We start from the raw sequence: 18224 nt of genomic DNA on the forward strand, positions 1-18224 counted from the left end.
GTAGTCTCAGGTATCAAATTTTTTTCTTCCTTTTTTTGTTCTAAAAATGTTACGATTTCGCATTTTAATTGAATTCCCTGATGCATTTTGATCTAACTTTTGTACGAGGCGTGAAGTGACAGGCGAGCTTCAGTTTCTACCTGTAAACGTTCTTCCCCCACCAGACTGTCTGTGCCCCTCTGTCAAACATCAGTGACCCACACTGCTGTGGGCTTGTTTCTGGGTTCTCTGTTCTGCTCTGTCGATCTGTGTCTCTCCCCCCGCGGTACCACGGTCATGGTCTTTATCACTGTGGCAGTGGTTTCAAACAGTGATCTCACCCTCTCGGTTCCTCTCCACCAAGATTGCTTTAATTATGCTGGGGGCAGGGTGTCTGTGACTCTCCGAATAAATTTTAGAATAAGCTTGTCTACACCCATAAAAAAACTTGCTGGTGTTTTGACAGAAATTCCATTAAACCCGTACATCAATCTGGGGCTCATTTCACCAGGTTGGATCTTCTAACCCATGAACACAGCTCATCTCTCCATTAGTTTGGGCCTTTCGCTGTGTTCCATCGGCATTTTGGAATGTACAGCCTGCCGATCCTGGGCACACCTGAGGATTTCATCCTCTTCGAGGTGGTTGTACATGGCCTTGTGGATTTAATTGCAGTTCTGGCATATTTGTCATTAGCATACAGGACCAAAGTGGATTTTTGTGAGTCGGTCCAATATCCTAGAATGCGCCAAGCTCATGTACTCCATGTCGGAGTGTTTTTGTTGATTTCTTGAGATGTTACACATCGATAATCTTGTCGTCTATAAATAGAGACAGTTTATTTCCTCCTTTCCAACCTGCAGGCCTTTTATACATGTACATATTTCCTGCCTAGTGCAGTAGCTGGAAAGTACAGGACTATGTCAGATGAGCTTGTTCCTACTCGTAGGCAGGAAGCATTCCATTTTTAACCATTAAATAGAACGTGAAGTGTTGCTTGTTTTTGTAGCTGTGTTTTATCAACGAGGGGATTTCATCCTATTGCAAACTTCCTGGATTTTCAAAAAATCTCGAATGACTGTTGGATTTTGTCAAGAGCTTTGTCTGCATTAATTGCTAGGGTTTTTCTTTCGTTTATTGAGGCAGTGGATCACATCGATGGTTCTGAATATTCAACCAGCCTTGCACATCTGGAATAAATCCCCTTGGTCATGACATGGAACACCTGTTAGATTCTATTGAATTCTCCTTGACAATGTTTCGTTGAGAGATTTTGCATCTTAATTCATGAGCGATCTTAGCCTCTGTGTTTTTCTTTCTTTGTATACTGTCTGGCTTTTCTTCCAGGGAAATCCTGGCCTCATGAGATGAGCTGGCAAGTGCTTCCTTTTCTGTTTTCCAAAAAAGATCATGGAAAATTGGAGTTAATCTTGTCCCCAGCTTTACTGATGTATAATTGATGAAAAATGTGTATACTGGCTGGCAACAGCGTGGCGTTCTGCTATATGTACACGCTGTGAAATGCTTACCAGGTCAGGCCGTTAACACGTCCATCCCTGACGAAGTTGTTTCTGTGTGTGCCAGAAAATTCTAGAATTCTCTCCCAGTGCATTCCGAGGGTGCACTGTATCGGTGTTAGCCACAGTCACCGTGCTGCATGTCTGACACACAGAACTCCGTCCTGCATAACTGAAGCTTTGTCCCTTTTACCCAACACCTGCCCACTTACCCCTAGTCCCTGGCGGCCAACCTTCCACTCTCTGCTTCTGGAGTTGACTTTTAGGTTCCACACGTAAGTGAGATTATGCCTGGCTGATGTCATTGGGCATAGTGTCCTTCAGGGTCTCTCCTGTTGTCCCAAATGGCAGGATGTCCATCTTTTTTAAGGCTAAGATTCCGTTGTGTGGACAGCCTGTATTTTCTTTACCCGTTCATGAGTTGGTGGGCACCGGCGGGTGATCCCACATCTTGGCTGTTGAGAGTGACGTTGCCGTAAACATGGGGGTGCAGGTGCCCTCGAGATACAACTCCTTTGGGCAAATACCCGGAAGTGGGGTTGCTGGGTGGCAGGGCAGCTGTATTTTTAACTTTCTGAGGAATCTCCGTGCTGTTCTCCTGAGCGGCTGCGCCAGCCTGCACTCCCACCGGCAGTGCACGAGGGTCCCCGTTCTCTGCTCTCTTGCCGGACCCTGCTCTCCTGCGCTGCTGACTCTCGCCATTCTGATGGGGGTGAGGGGATACCTCATTGTGGGTTTGACCTTTATCTCTCTGAAGCTGAGTGATGCTAGCATCTTTTCATGGGTCTGTTGGCCATCTGCATGTCTTTTTCTGAAAAAGGTTATTATTATTATTTTTTTAATATTTGGTAGAATTCTCCCACATGACCATCCAGGCCTGGGATTTTCTGTCAAGTGTACTTTTAATTATGAATTCAGTTTCTTTCATGGTTATGGGGATGTTTAGACTGTGTCCTTACGTTGGTTAAGTTTTGGTTAAGTTTTCTAGAAATTGGTTCATTTCTTTTTTGTTGTATTAGAAATTGTTTGTCCTCTTCTCCCCTAATCCTTTTAATGGCTATAAGCTCCATAGAGATAATCCCTATTTAATTCCTGTTACTGGAGAAGCGTGGCTCCTTCTTTTTTAATTTTCGTCAGTTTTGCCAGAGGTTTGTAAGTTTTATTGACTTTCATGCAAAGAACCAGATTTTTGTTTCATCGATTGTTTTCTACTGTTTTCTTATGTTCACTTTCATTGATTCCTACTCGGATTTTTATAATTTCCTTCCTGCTCCCCGCTCTGGGTTTCTTTTGCTCTTCTTCCCCAGCTTCTTGCAGGACGGACTTAGCTAACTGGTTGGGGATGCTCCTCATGTCTGGTGTATTTCATGCTGTAACATTTCCTCTCGGCACTGCTTTGAAATCGTGGTTTTGCTGGTTTTCGGCCTGAGAAGTGACTTCTGATCCTGAGCTGGATGTGCCGTCCTTCATAGTGGGGGATGTGGGGCCTGGTTTCATTTCTCTATTTAGCAGGGAACCACTGTTGACTGTGTGGGTTGTGGTTCTGATGACAACTTCACTGAAGGGCTTTGTGGTGTCCCTTTGCTCGTCTTGGGTCTGCCCTAGGGCAGTGTCTCCAATGGGGGAGAGGCCTCTCTTCTCCCCACTTCACCCCCTCCTCTGTCCTCCCTTATTGCTTGTAGAAACTGAATTCCCTCTCAGACTGTGTGCCTGGCCACATGGTTGCCCCGTAGAAAGTGCATGTCGCTGGCATCCCAGCGCCCTCCTGCCCTGTCTTCCCCGCTTTCCCACTGCAGGCTCCGCTGCATGTGCCCAGGGCTGGGCCAGGTTCGAGCCCCACTGAGGGCCACACCTGCCAGAGACATTGAGACAGGTGTGGAGACCCAGTGTTCTGACTGGTCCCATGGTACAGAGCTGGCCGAGGACGGTGCATGGGGAGCTAGCCTGGGAGCAGAAAACAGTCAGACCAACTTCATGTGCGTGTCTTGTTGGTCACAGGAAGGCTTCCTTCTTTATCCTGATGGTTCGAGAAGTGGGTGATGGGACCCCATTTGTGCGTTGTCGGGATGGGTCTGGTTGCTGCATGAGGAAGGCCTGGAGCTGATAAGAGTGTAGCCGGCAGGGGGTGGGGAGAGCAGAGTGGCAGCCATCGTCGGGGGAGCAGCTGATGAAGACCACCCCCCACGCCCGTGGCAGGAGAGGGACCCAGCGCATGGCACAGCATGTTTGCCAGGACAGAAAGGAAGGCGAGGTTTGGGAAGCAAGATCCTGAGTGTGGTTTTGGGTTTGCTGAGTTGGTGGCACTTTGTGACATCAAGCAGACAGGGAGATACACACGGGCAGGGCCCAGAAAGAATGGAGATGCTCCTGAGGGATTTATGACCCTAACGGGCAGGGCCCAGTGTCCCACGTGAACCCCACTGCCTGGGGAGAGAGTGTGGAGTCAGAGGACACAGCCCCAGAGCACGGCTGCTGCAGGGGAGGGATGAGCACAAAAGAGAGACACAGACGCGTCAGAGGAAAAGTCAGGAGAAATGTGAACTGTGGTCCTGTTGGGGGGGGGGGTGTCCTGCCCGTGCACGTTTCAGAAGACAAAGGTGAAGATCCCCAAATTCCATAGTAAGGAAAAAGACATCGTAATGGGAAACCAACCAGACATGGGCACAGCACACACAGCCAGTGTGAGCCACACTCCTGGAAAGCCAGCGAGGAGGGATCTCTAGCCGTCCATGTAGCAAAATTAAATACCAGATTTAGAAACACAGCAGAGAAAAAGGGACACTTGCATCCTGTTGACAACGTGCGTTTGGAGGGCAGTTTGGCAGAACGCGTCGAAATTCACTAGCCGCGGAGCCCACGGTGAAAGAAAGCTCACACATCCATGTCAGGATGCCCTGAACCAGAGGACATTTAGGCAGTGTTTCGGCAGAAATGTTTAGAAAGGCCGTGGGAGTAACGTCATCCCGTAGACGTGCTGGACAGAGGACGCACCTGTTTGTGTGGGCGCTGGTGGCCCCGGTGTGACATGGGGCCGGCGTTCTCTCTAGAAACCCCTGCGTGGTCTGAATCACGAGAACACGCTCTTTGTCTGCAAAGCAGGAGCCGTGTGGTTGGGAAGGCAGCCCCAGAGCCAGGACCAGCTCATGCTCCCCTCTGCCATGGAAACCCACAGCTTCGAATGGCATCATTGAGAATCAGTGAGAATGCCATGATTCAGGGCCATGAGACTGGCCAGGAACACAAGGCAAGGACGTGTCTGCACAGGGACACGCACCCAGGTCACAGACTCTGAAGCCACCTTCCACCGTCTTTGGAATGAGGCCACGTGACTCGCTTGTGGAAATGCACCTGAAGTCTCACGAGTGATGCAGGAGACACGCGAGTCCCTCACACCAGTGACTCCACGTGTGATGATGTGAGGAGAGCATTATGAGCCACTGAAAGGTTGACCTTCAGGAATGTTCATGGCAGCATGGGTTGTAACCATGAAGAAAGAGCCCAAAGTGGGCAGGAGGGGGGGCTCATGCCACGAGGGACACGTGGAACAAAGGAAAATGGAAGGAGAGATTCCTTTTTTTTTTTTTTTTTTTTTTCCCCGTTAAGCAGCCTCCATCCCCAGCATAGAGCCCGAGGCGGGACTCCATCTCATGACCCTGAGACAATGAGCTGAGCTGAGCTAAGAGTCGGACGCTCAACCGGCTGAGCCACCCACGTGCCCCAAAAGATTCAACGTTAAAGATTCCAATTCCGGGAACATACCCTTTGAACGAAAGACCTAAAAATGTTAAATGCCATTGGTGTTTTTCTCTGATGTGGTAACGTCACTGGTGAGTTCTAATATAATTCCATGTTTTCCAAATTTTCTAAAATAAATATGTGTTATCTTTATAGACATCCACCCCCAGAGCACAATAAATTTCCTCTGAAGACACACACGGTGTAACATCGACAGGTTTATGGCCAAAATCGTGAGAGAACCCCAAAGCTGTGCTAGGTTGTCACCAGCAGACAGGACCAGCGAACATTTTAGCAAAGGGAAAAACCTCCCGTGGTCCAGAGGGTTAATTCACAAAACCCAGAAGCTCACAGCCCCACTGCTGGCCTGCTGCAGAGGCAGTGCCCCACCCCCAACCCGGGACAACCTGCACCTGCTGGGATCCAGGTGGGACCGGCAGAACAGCCGTGGTGCAGGGAACGAGCCGGGTCAGCACCACAGGAAAGCCCGAGAAGACCCGCCCGAGTCATCAGTCATCTATAGGAAGCACTCACACTTGTCTCCCTTCATTCTCGCCCTCCGACAGACCAGGAGCAGGTGCAGGGAGAGGGGACCTCTCGTTGCATGCAGGATCCCTGTGGAAGCGTCAGGGGCCAGCAGCCCGTCTGCCCATGGTGCTGGAGCCCCTTGGAGGCCCCATGTCTGCCATCCCAGGTCCAGGCATGGAGACAGGGCAGGTCTGTCCCTATGGCCGCAGAATATCAGACAAGATGGCCTCTCTGTGCTCGGACACACGTGACATTGGCTGAGCCCCGCGCCGGTAGTCAGACGGTCATGGCACTGATGGTGCCCTGCGTGTCCTTCTGTCCGGCCACATCGTGATGTTCCTGAACCATCCCGACCAACCCACAAACCATGGTGGAGATGTCCCCTCTGGGGCTACAAATGCCACTGACAGCGCGTGACCCAGACCGGTCCTCGAGAAGCCCAGCCGGACCCCTGCCTTTGCTCCACCGTGGGGGTCCCTGAAATCACTGTGGCCTCGCTCACCAAAGCAGAACACTGAAAACCCAGACGTGCTACACAGTGGGGGAAGGGTCGCGAAAGCACCAGGATGTCTGCGCGAGGGAGCCCAAGATGGGGAAAGTTCTGCCCATGCCAGGACGGAGCGGTCCCTGAGCCCGACCCACCGGGCGAGGAACAGGAGCTGCCCGTTCCCTCCCAAGACGCTGCTCGGCAGGAACCGCGGCACCGTCTGGATGGGACGGGTGCCTGCTTCCACGGCCACGACCCCCTCTGGCTCAGGCAGCATGTGGGGGGCAGTGTGTCCCCCTCAGAGCACCGGGAGGGTAGAGTGGGTCACCCGCCACATGGGGCACCTCCAGGTTTGCAGATGGAGCGGCCAGGTCTGGTACAGCCGAGCTCCTTGGACTGGCGATGGCAGTGGGCACTCCCAGGGCTGCGGACTTCTGGCAGGTGTGCAGAAGCCCTGGGAGGGCCCGTGTAGCAGGTGCACACGGCCTTCCACCCACAGCTCTGCTCCCACGTGGGGAGCATGGGAACGCGGGCCTCAGCCGGATGCTGTGAGCCCCCAAGGACAACCCAGATACCCCGAAATGCTAGAGCCACAGAGAACCACTCCAAAGGCTGCTGCTTGGGCTGGAAAGTGCAGGAAAGGCTCCGTCTCTGCCCTAATGGGCGCATCTCAAGAGGCACCAGGTAGGGCAGGCTCCCTGGCATCCCGAGAAGCCCACTTCCACAGCTCCGAGCCAGCAGCGGGGTCAGAACCAGGGGGCCTATCTGGGTCCAAATCCCAGGTCCCCCACGTAGGGGATAGGTGACCTTGGACAGCATATGTGACCTTCTCCGCCTCTGTTTCCTCAGCTACAATCACAGCATGTCCCAGCACCTGCCAGATATGGCCGTTAGGAGGGCAGAGTGACTTCCTACATGGCGAGGGGTGTGGCTTCCACCAGATGAACAAGGACATATGTGCCACTATCACCAGGACGCTCCCGTCCTAGCCCCATACTGTTAACGTGGCCTCCGGTCACAGTCCCCAGCACATGGGAACAGCCCTGACCTCGGCCTACTGCCATACCCCGGGGCCCACATGTGGACCACTGGACCGCACACCAGACCTCAGCACTCTGAGGGTCCCGGTGCTTACCAGCCCCACCTGGCCTTGACCACCGTGTCCCACCTAGAGCTCTCTCACAAGGCCTGGACAGAGGCCTCTTCACCCTGCCCGCCCTCTGCAGAATTACCTCCGAGCCCCGGCTGAGACAAAGGCACACGTGAGACCATGGCCCTTACGCCGGGTTCAGCGCCCAGCCCTGTCCATCGGCACAACTGATAAGCCGTCCACTCTCCCCAAGCCCGAGCCAGCACGTCCCTCTAACAAACACTCAGTTTGACACCTGCCATCGGGGAAAGCATGATCCTTCCAGCCTCGTGGCCCAGGGGACAGCACTCCGGCCAGCCTGGGGTGCCCACGCAAGCACAGACCACACGGCCATCCCAAACCTGTGTCCGGCCCGGGCTCCTGCCCCGTGCAGGGCACCGCACATGTGCACGCATCACAAGTGCCCTTACCTTCTGGGAACAAAACCCTGAGCATGCATCCACCATCATGTTGGCCTGCTCCGGGGAGTCTGGGAAGGTGTGGGTACCGTTCTCCAGCAGTTGGAAGCACCCACGGTACCTGACAGTCCTCCCTGTGGGGACGGAATGGGTCTCTGGTGAGACACGGTGCCCCTGGCTGTTGGTGGCTGTTGGGGGGAAACGGTGGGTTCAAGGTCTGGAAAGTGGCAAATAGAGTCAGTGGGGGTTTCAAGCCAGATAGCAGACCACTCTGGACAGCGTGTGGTGGGCCAGGCGCCTGAGACCTTGGGCACCCGAACCTCTCCACCACAGTCACCGACAAGGGGCCACGTGGCTGCAGCTGCTGACCTCAGGCCACTTCTGCCAGCTCCGTGGGATGGTTTTTGCCCCCTCTCTGTCCCTCCTTCCTTCTTCCACCAGCTCCGCAGGATGATGTCTGCCCCCCCTCCATTCCTCCTTCCTTCCGCTAGCTCCCTGAGGATGGTATCTGTCACCCCCTTCCTTCTCCCACCAGCTCCTGGGGAATAGTGTCTGTCCCCCCTCTGTCCCTCCTTCCTTCTCCCACCAGCTCCTGGGGGATGGTGTCCGTCCTCGCCCCATCCCTCCTTCCTTCAACAGATCTGCATTTGGCCACCCAAGCTGCTGATATTCTGGAAAATTTTATGTCCCTGCCATGCAGGTACGAGGAGAAAAGTAGATCCAGAAATGTGAAATGCCACTGCGGCCCCTCGCTGTGCTCCAGGGTCCAGACCCGTACTCCCACCAGCCCCAGGAAGGCTCCCCAAGCCCACAAGCTGTCCTCTAGCCCAGGTGGAGTGGTACAGCCCCGAGTAGGGTCCTGGCTGCTGAGCCTTCTGGAATGTTCCAGCTCTGACAGGTTGTACTCTGGCCACACTCGTCAGGGCTGCTTAGGCGGGAGCCTTGCTGTCACGTGCCCGCTTTGCCCGCCCACCTCAATAGCATGGAGACCCTGTCACCAGCCAGTGCCCTGGGTGGCATCTCCATGCAAAACCGTAGAGCAGGACCAGGCCTGGAGTCTGGGAGCCTGTCAGGTGGGCCAGCACTCTGCAGTCCCGGTGCCAGTGGGCTGAGGGCAGCCCTGGGAGGCCGCGCTGAGCACCTCCCGCCTTCCTGCTAGGGGCCCCAGTCTCCATGAGCAGGTGCGTGGCCCCTCACCCTCTCCCGGGCTTCAGGGACTGTGTAAAGCTATGTAGATATGTACCAATGTACGTCCTCATACACGCATATACGGAGTTGGGTTTCGTTGTTCCTGTTTTTATTTTTGTTTTTCATTACATTGAATAACTCTGTAAAAGTTATCTTTAGAGAAACCTGGGTGGCTCAGTTGGTTAAGCAGCTGCCTTGGACTCAGGTCATGATCCCAGGGTCCTGGGATCAAGCCCCACACTGGGCTCCCGGCTAAGCAGAGATCCCACTTCTCCCTCTCCCTCTGCCTGCGGCTCTGCATACTTGTGCTCTCTCTCTCTCTCTCTGTGTCAAATAAATAAATAAAAATAAGTTTTTAAAGTTATCTTTGTAAGTTCTTACAAACTGGTACATTTGGTTCTACAGAATAGCTTTCTAGGAAAGGAATAGGTTTTTTTTCTTAGTAGGTATTGTCATATTCTCATTTTACAGATTAATAATACTGAGGCTTTTTAGAACAGAAGGCTGAACTCGGTTAATTCACATTACATTTCAGCCAGCAATCTAAGCCTACCCTTTCACCTCCTGTCCATATCAACATGAAATCTGGAGCATTTAAACTTTCTCTTGGGTTAAATCAGTATATTGACTTCTATTTCCCTAGTAATTAGTCAGTTTCCTTTCTCCCAAGGGTGTTAGTCATTTGGATTTGCACTTGGTACACTGTATATTCATATCTTTGCCCATTTTTAGACTCTGTTTTTTGTGTCTTTCCAGATTAATTTGTAAGAAATTTTTGTGGCTTACTGAAATGAACTCATGGCCCGTTATTTGCATTTTCATTTTTTCCAGATATATCACATCTATCTTGCTTGGTATATCTTTTTTTTTGGATACAGATGGTTTAAATTTCATTTAATAAATGCTGAGTTTCTAGGTAGTCTAGGTGTCTAGCATTGCACATGAGCTATCTAGATTTTCCTGCACTATTGCCAGAAAACAATCAGTGTTTTAATTCAACTGGTGTTAATGTTTGTAAATAGTGTAAGACTGACAGGATCCCTTTTTAATTCCTCATAGATCAATGCATTGCTGTTTCAGGACTGAATATGAAATTTGCTAGTCTTTTCTCATTGAATGCCTCTACCACGGTTGTTGTGTTAACTTTACTATTTTGACAAGGTATTCAGAGTCTGATGCTTATGGGACTGAGCTACCCAAGCGCCCCTCAATTCCTTTATTCATAACAACTGATTCTCTTTCTCTATTAACTTGTTTTGTCAAAAGTGAGAAAGACCAAGAAATATGTAGAAAATCTGTGATTTGTCTTCCTCATCCCTTCCATGCATTTCTGCCTTTTAATGTCTATTTCTCCTCTTTGCTTCCTGAGAACCTTCTTTCTACTTCTTCCCACCGTCCATTGGTATCACTCCAGCCTCCTGTCGAGCTCACCTTTCTTTATTCCTCTCAAATTAGTCATGTCCTAATGCCTTTCTACATGTTTTCCTATCATGAGATAGGTTGATATATAACTTTGTACTCCGTTATAGTTTTTACAGTGATCCCCCAAAGTAGGTATTATTATTCTTATCAATGTTACTGAAGAGGTTATACGACCTGTCCAAGAACCAAAAAATGCCAAGAAGTGGCAAAGCTTATATTCAAACACAGACATTCTGATCAAAAATGTCATGTGTTTTTTGCTGTCCTTTATTTGTAAATGACTGTTTTGTTTGATTGACTCATCTGAGTTAGGGTGACAGTGATTAAGAGTCAGTAGATAATTTTCCAAAGTTTATCATGTCAATTTTCTACATCAATTGAGAGGACCATGTGGTTCTTCTCTCCTTGATTTGTTCTATCTCATTTGTTGATTTGCACATGTTGAACCACCCTTGCAACCCATGGATAAATCCCACCTGGTCACAGTGGATAATCTTTTTAATGTACTGTCGGATCCTATTAGCGAAGGTCTTGTTCAGAGTCTTGGCATCCATGTTCATCAGGGATATTGGTCTGAAATTCTCCTTTTTCGTTGGGTCTTTGCCTGGTTTGGGGATCAGTGTAATACTGGCTTCATAAGAAAGTCCAGAAGTTTTCCTTCTGCTTCAATTTTCTGAAACAGCTTCAAGAGAATGGGTATTATTTCTTCTTTGAAAGTTTGTTAGGATTCCCCAGGGAACCCGTCAGGTCCAGGGCTCTTGTTTTTTAGGAGGTTTTTGATCACTCCTTCAGTCTCGTTACTAGATATTGGTCTATTCAGGTTGTCAATTTCCTCCTGATTCAGTTTTGGAAGTTTATAGGTTCCCAGGAATGCATCCATTTCATCTAGGTTGCTTAACTTATTGGCATGTAACTGTTGATAATAATTTCTGATGATGTTTCTATTTCCTTGGTGTTAGTCGTGATCTCTCCCTTTTCATATAATTTTATGAATTTGGATCTTCTCTCTTTTCTTTTGGATTAGTTCGGCCAGTGGTTTATCGATCTTATTGAGTCTTTCAAAAAACCAGCTTCTAGTTTCGTTGATGTGTTCTTCTGTATCTAGTTTCTATCTCATTGATCTCTGCTCTAATCTTGATTATTTCCCATCTTGTATGTGGGGTTGGCTTCATTTGTTGTTGATGCTCCAGTTCTTTAAGGGGCAAAGTTTAACTGATTTAACTTTGATTTATTTGGTCACAGAAATGAGTCTGTGTATGTGTGTGTATGTACATGTGTAAAGCAATTACTTTCCATTTCAGGTATTTTTTTTTCTTCAGGACATAGTTTTAAGTTATTACCTCTACCAAAAAAATCATATTTCAAAATGAGGCAAATAGGTTTAAATGTGGAAATATTTCACATGCCATAGGAGAGTGATTAAGAAACCAGAGTAAAGACTAGAAGTTGAAATTATTATTTATAGGAATATAATGAATAATAAATATCTATTATTTACCAGGAGCACCTACGGTACTCAGAATGTCACTGGACATCTCAGATGTACCCACACTTTACAATTCTAAATACTCAAATATTAGATACTACATTTCTTTTACATGGAACAGCATGCACTCTTTATGGCAAGGCATCATGAACATGTGCATTTGTATTAGAATCTCCATATGTAGCAAATAAAAACACAGAGGACACAGTTATATATGCTTCTCAGATAAAGGACAAATGTTATTTTTAGTATAAGCATGTGCCATACAATACTTGGGATTCATGTATACTAACATTATCCATTTTTATCTGAATTGAAATTGAACTAGGTATCATGTACTTTATCTGGCAACTATTTTTATGTATCTAACACTATACTCAAATCAGTGTTCATATTGATGTTCAAGACAACAACACCTGCTAACAGCTACATAGGATCATCACATTGCATTAACCTTTTTTTTTTTAATATTGCGATAGAACCCATATAACATAAAGTTTGCTGTCTTAACCATTTTTAGGTATGCAGTTCAGTAGTGTTAAGTGCATTCGCATTGTGCCACCAATCTCCAGAGCGCTTTCCGTCTTGCAAAACAGAAGTTCTATACCCGTGGAAGAACCCGTCATTTCCCCCTCACTGCGGCCCATCAATCACCATTCTACTTTCTGTCTTTTTGAATTTAACTACTCTAGGAACCTCTTATAAGTAGAATCATGAAGTATTGGGGTTTTTGTTTTTGTTTTCCAGTGACTGTCTTATTTCACTAAGCATAGTGTCTTTAAGCTTTACACAGGTAGCAGGTGTCAGAATTTCCTACCCTTTTAAAGGCTGAATAGTATTCTACTTTTAGTTCTCTATTCAGCTGTAAATAGATATTTGGATTGCTTTTACCTCTTTTGGTTATTACAAATAATGCTTCAGAGTTGGTGTCTTGGTCCCTTCGGGCTACAGTAACAAAAATCCACTGACTGGGTAGCCTATAAATAGCAGAAATGCATTTCTCACAGTTTTGGAGGCGTGTTTGGGTGAGGGCTCTCTTACAAGATGCAGACTTCTCACTGTGTCTTTCCATGGTAGAAGGGGCTGGGCAGCTCTGTGGGATCTTTCTTATAAAAGCCCTAATCCTGTTCATGAATATTCTACCCTCAACCTATTTACCTGCCAAAGGCCTCAACTCCTAACACCATCACATTGGGTATTACAATTCTAACATTTAAATATTGGGGGATCATAATAATTTAAAGTTATATTTCTTTTTTTATTATTTTTTATTTATTTGACAGAAAGAAATCACCACTAGGCAGAGAGGCAGGCAGAGAGAGAGGAGGAAGCAGGCTCCCCGCGGAGCAGAGAGCCTGACGCGGGGCTCCATCCCAGGACCCCGGGATCATGACCTGAGCCAAAGGCAGAGGCTTTAACCCACTGAGCCACCCAGGCGCCCCGGGATCATAATAATTTAGATCATAGGTTTGATTTCTCCTCAGGCTCTTCTTCTTATCCTATCAATGGCCATTTTCTCCTTGTATTGTCTGTCTACTAGGTAAATCTATATCCTAACTTCCTTTTCTTATTAAAACACCAGTCATACTATGTTAGGGCCAAACTCATTTAAATTTAATTATCTCTTTATGGGGCGCCTGGGTGGCTCAGCGGGTTAAAGCCTCTGCCTTCAGCTCAGGTCATGATCCCAGGGTCCTGGGATCGAGCCCCACATCGGGCTCTCTGCTTAGCAGGGAGCCCCCTTCCTCCTCCTCTCTCTCTCTGCCTGCCTCTCTGCCTACTTATAATCTCTATCTGTCAAATAAATAAATCTTTTTTTTTAAAGATTTTATTTATCTATTTGACAGACAGAGATCACAAGTAGGCAGAGAGGCAGGCAGAGATAGAGGAGGAAGCAGGCTCCCCGCTGAGCAGAGAGCCCGATGTGCAGCTCGATCCCAGGACCCTGGGATCATGACCCGAGCTGAAGGCAGAGGCTTTAACCCACTGAGCCACCCAGGTGCCCCAATAAATAAATCTTTAAAAGAAATTTAATTATCTCTTTAAAGACTGTATCCATATACAATCACTTTCTGAGCTACTAGGATTTAGGAATTTGGAGGGACATAATTCTGTTTGTGATAGGTATAAAACCAAAAGTGAAATTCCTAGATCCTGTGGAAATTTTGTTTTTATTTTTTGAGGAAACTCCATACTGGTTTTCACAGTAACTACACCTTTTTTAATATAACAATAGTGCATAAGGATTCTCTTTTCTCCACATCCTTCACAACACTTGTTATTTCTTTTTTTGATAGTAGCTATCACAGTGGGTGTGAGGTGCTATCTCATTTTGCTTTTGACTTGCATTTTCCTAATGTTGAACAACTTTTCATGAACTTATAGGATATTTCTGCATCTTACTGCAAAAATGTCTATTCGAGTCCTTTGCCCATTTTTTGGTTTTATTTTACTTATTTATTTTTTAGAGATTTTATTTATTTATTTGTGAGAAAATGAGCACAACCAGGAGGAGCAACAGGCAGAGGGAGAAGCAGACTCCCTGCTGAGCAAGGAGCCTGATATGGGACTTGATCTCAGGACTCTGGGATCATGACCTGAGCTGAAGGCAGACACTTAACCCACTGAGCAACCCAGGCTTCCGTGATCATTGTTTTAATTGGATTGTTTTGCTGTTGAATCGAAGGAGTTTTTATGTATTCTGGATATTAAACCTTTATCAAATATATGATATGCAAATATTTTCTATCATTCTGTAGGCTGCCTTTCACTCTATTGATTATGTCCTTTATGCACAAAAGTTTTCAATTTTGATGTATTCACTTTTTCTGTGTTTTTGCTGCCTGAGCTTTTCCTGTCATATCAAGGAATTCATTTCCACGTCCTATATCATAAAGACTTTCCCCTGTTTTCTTCTAAAAGTTGTATAGTTGTAGCTCTTACATTTAAGTTTTTGACTCATTTTGAGTTAAGTTTTGTATATGGTGTAAAGTAAGTGTACACTTCATTGTGTTGCTTGTGAATTTGTAATTTCCCTAAAAGCATTTGTTAAAAAGGCTCTCCTTTCCCCATTGAATGATCTTGGCACCTTTGCCAAAGATCATTGGACCATTTAGATGAGAGCTTATTACTGGATTCCCTGTTCTTTCCATTGACCTATAGGTCTGTCTTTTTTTTTTTAAAGATTTTATTTATTTATTGGACAGAGAGATCACAAGCAGGCAGAGAGGCAGGCAGAGAGAGAGAAAAGGAAGCAGGCTCCCTGCTGAGCAGAAAGCCTGATGTGGGACTCGATCCCAGGACCCTGAGATCATGACCTGAGCCGAAGGCAGCAGCCTAGTCTACTGAGCCACCCAGGCACCCTATAGGTCTGTCTTTATTCGAGTACTCCGTTGCTTTTAGTATTGTTGTTTTATGATAAGTTTCGAAACCAGGAACTGTGAGAACTCCAACTTCATTCTTTTTCAAGATTGTCTTGGCTATCCTTGTTCTCTTGTGATTCCATATGAATTTTACGATAGCCGTTTTTATTTCTGTAAAAAAAATGCATTGGGATTTTCAAAGAGATCATATAAGTCTACTTTTTGATGGATAGTTATTCTGTTCTTACTCCAATACAGTTCTTAGTATTTAGAGTCATTTCTAATTTTATTAGTTTGGATATTATCTCTCCATGGGAGGTAATGTTAAAGACACTACCAGGCAGCAAAAAGCAGCACTTCTGAGACAGGATAGCATAAAGAGAAAAATAAAAACCTTAATTTACAAGTAACAGAAGTTTAAAAAAAAAAGTGGAGATATATATATGTATGTATGTAAAAATCCATTCAAGCTACTTGACCTGTTTGGCACTCGAACACAACGCCCAACAAATGCAGAATACCCAAGGACGCAGGAAATAGTCATTGAGATCAACCACATTCAAGCCCAAAAAACAAGTCTCAAGAAATTTTTTAAAAAGATTTTATTTATTTGAGAGAGAATGAGTGAGAGAGAGCATGAGAGAGGAGAAGGTCAGAGGGAGAAGTGGACTCCCCAAGGAGCTTGGAGCCAGATGCAGGATGAGATCCTGGAAGTCGGGGATCATGACCTGAGCTGAAGGCAGTTGCTCAACCAACTGAGCCACGCAGGCGCCCCTCTCCAGAAATTAAAAAAACAAAACAAAACAAAACAGGGTAGGTGCACCTGGGCGGCACCCTCAGTGAAGTGCCCAACTCTTGGCTCTGGCTCAGGTCCTGATCTCAGGGTCTTGCAATTGAGCCCTGAGGCAAGCTCTGTGCTCTCTTTGCCCCGCCCTTCCCCCCCTCCCCCACTCACGTGTGCTCTTTCTCTCAAACAAACAAACAAACAAAAATCATTAACAAAAATGAACAATGGTTGAGAGTGGGAGGGGTGGGGAGAGAAGGGGGCGGGGACTGGAGGAAGCTGCCCCAGGGCCGCGCTGGCTCAGCGGCCACCACCGCCACCAAAGGGAGCCAAGGAGCGCCATGAGCCAGGATGATTGCCAGCCGGCCGCGCCCGGCTAGGAGCGAGGAGCGCCTCCAGCGCTGGCCTAGCGCGCTTGGTTGGCGGCCACAGGGCCGCAGGCCCGTCCAAGCAGGCAGCCAGGGCAGCCTGGGGGCAGACAGGAGGCATGGAGACCCCGGGGACTGACTGAGCTGCTGCAGGGCTTTGCGCGGTGCAGGTGGCAGGTGGCGAGGCACCAGCCTGCGAACCTGCTGGAGTTCCCGCTGCTGCACCTCATGCGCCTGCAGCAGGAGAACGGGGGGCAAAGACGCGGGGACTTTGGCCATGAGGGTGGGACCTGGGGGGACGCCGGCACCGCCGCTGGGGGCGGCACCCCCAGTAAGGGGGTCAACTTGGTGGAGGAGTCCAAGCACACTGACTCTGAAAACCCGGAGGAGGAGGAGGAAGATGCTGCTGCGGACGCCAGGGCGTTCAAGGCACTGGTAATAAACCTATTCACAGGGGCGCCTGGGTGGCTCAGTGGGGTAAAGCCTCTGCCTTTGGCTTGGGTCCTGATCCCAGCCAGGGTCCTGGGATCAAGCCCCTCATCTGGCCCCCTGCACTGCGGGAGTCTGTTTCTCCCACTCCCTCTGCTCTTGCACTCAAGATCTCTCTCTCTCAAATACTAAGTAAAATCTTTACATAAAGAGACTTTGGGGATAGCTCTGACTGCCCCAACTCAGAGCTGTTGGGAAAAGTGTGAAGACACAGGCAGGGCAGTGCTCATGCAAACAGACAGCTCCCCAGGACCCTGCTTCCCTGTGCATACGGGGTGGTGCTGGTATCGAGGGGACACTGGAGGCTCCCTGCCTGATGCAGGGGACATGGGGTCACATGATGGCACCGTTTCTCAACCTGAGGTGTGTGCTCCAGTAGCTTCTGGAGTTGAACGAAAGGGACACCTGAGGCCGGTGTTCATGCCCTATTTCCCTGGAAATAGTTAAAGAAGCAGCATTCAAATGACTTATATTCCTTCTATTTGTTCTCCAAGTCCACTGTTCAATAATATAATCGTAACTGGTTTGGTCGCGTGTTACCGGCTCCTGTTTCAGGGAGCCTGGGTGGCCAGGTCCACTAGCATCTGCCTTGACTGCCTGTCATGAACTCAGGGTCCTGGGATGGAGCCCCAGTTTGGGCTCCCTGCTCACCAGGAAGTCTGCATCTCTCCCTCTTCCGTGCCCCTCCTCTCTTGCACAGAGGCTCCCTCTCCAAATAAATAAATAGATAAAAAATTAGATAAATAAACAGATAAATAAATAAATCATTCAAAAAAGTAAATAAATAAAAGCTCATGTTTTGGCAAGCTTTCATGTTGGAAAGCACTAGAGAGAAATGACATGTTTTCATTACCATAGCATAATACCTTTTATTTTAAGCACCTTCAGATTTGGCTGGGGTATTAGAAAGGAAAGGATTCACAGAAGGAAAGGGGAGCTGCAAGAACTGTGCACTTTGACTGTGTTGGTCTCATGATGGGTCTTTGTGTGGGGGGGAGGGAGGGAGGCAGGCGCAGGTTGACCGTTTCCCACACTGTGTCATCTGGGCCACTGCTGCTCTTGGGGCTTAGGGGTACAACGAGCTTGTTCATCCTGAAGCCTAGAGGCTCCCCTTTCCTGCACATCACATCACTGTCCAGGGGACCAGTCCCTTGAAGTCTGCCCAACCAAATGCCTAGGTGAAGTCTTTCCTGGGGAACATTCGTAGACACTCTCAGCTCCAGGAAGCACAGTGAGCTGAGACCAGCGAGGGCCCTGGTGCCCTGTGGCTCTGTGCCCTGGGGATGTCAGGGCCAAGGTCCCCTTCTAGAATCTATGGGGCCGCCTGGGTC

The sequence above is a fragment of the Meles meles genome, chromosome 18 (assembly GCF_922984935.1).
Source record: "Meles meles chromosome 18, mMelMel3.1 paternal haplotype, whole genome shotgun sequence".
In the NCBI taxonomy this organism is placed as follows: Eukaryota; Metazoa; Chordata; class Mammalia; order Carnivora; family Mustelidae; genus Meles; species Meles meles.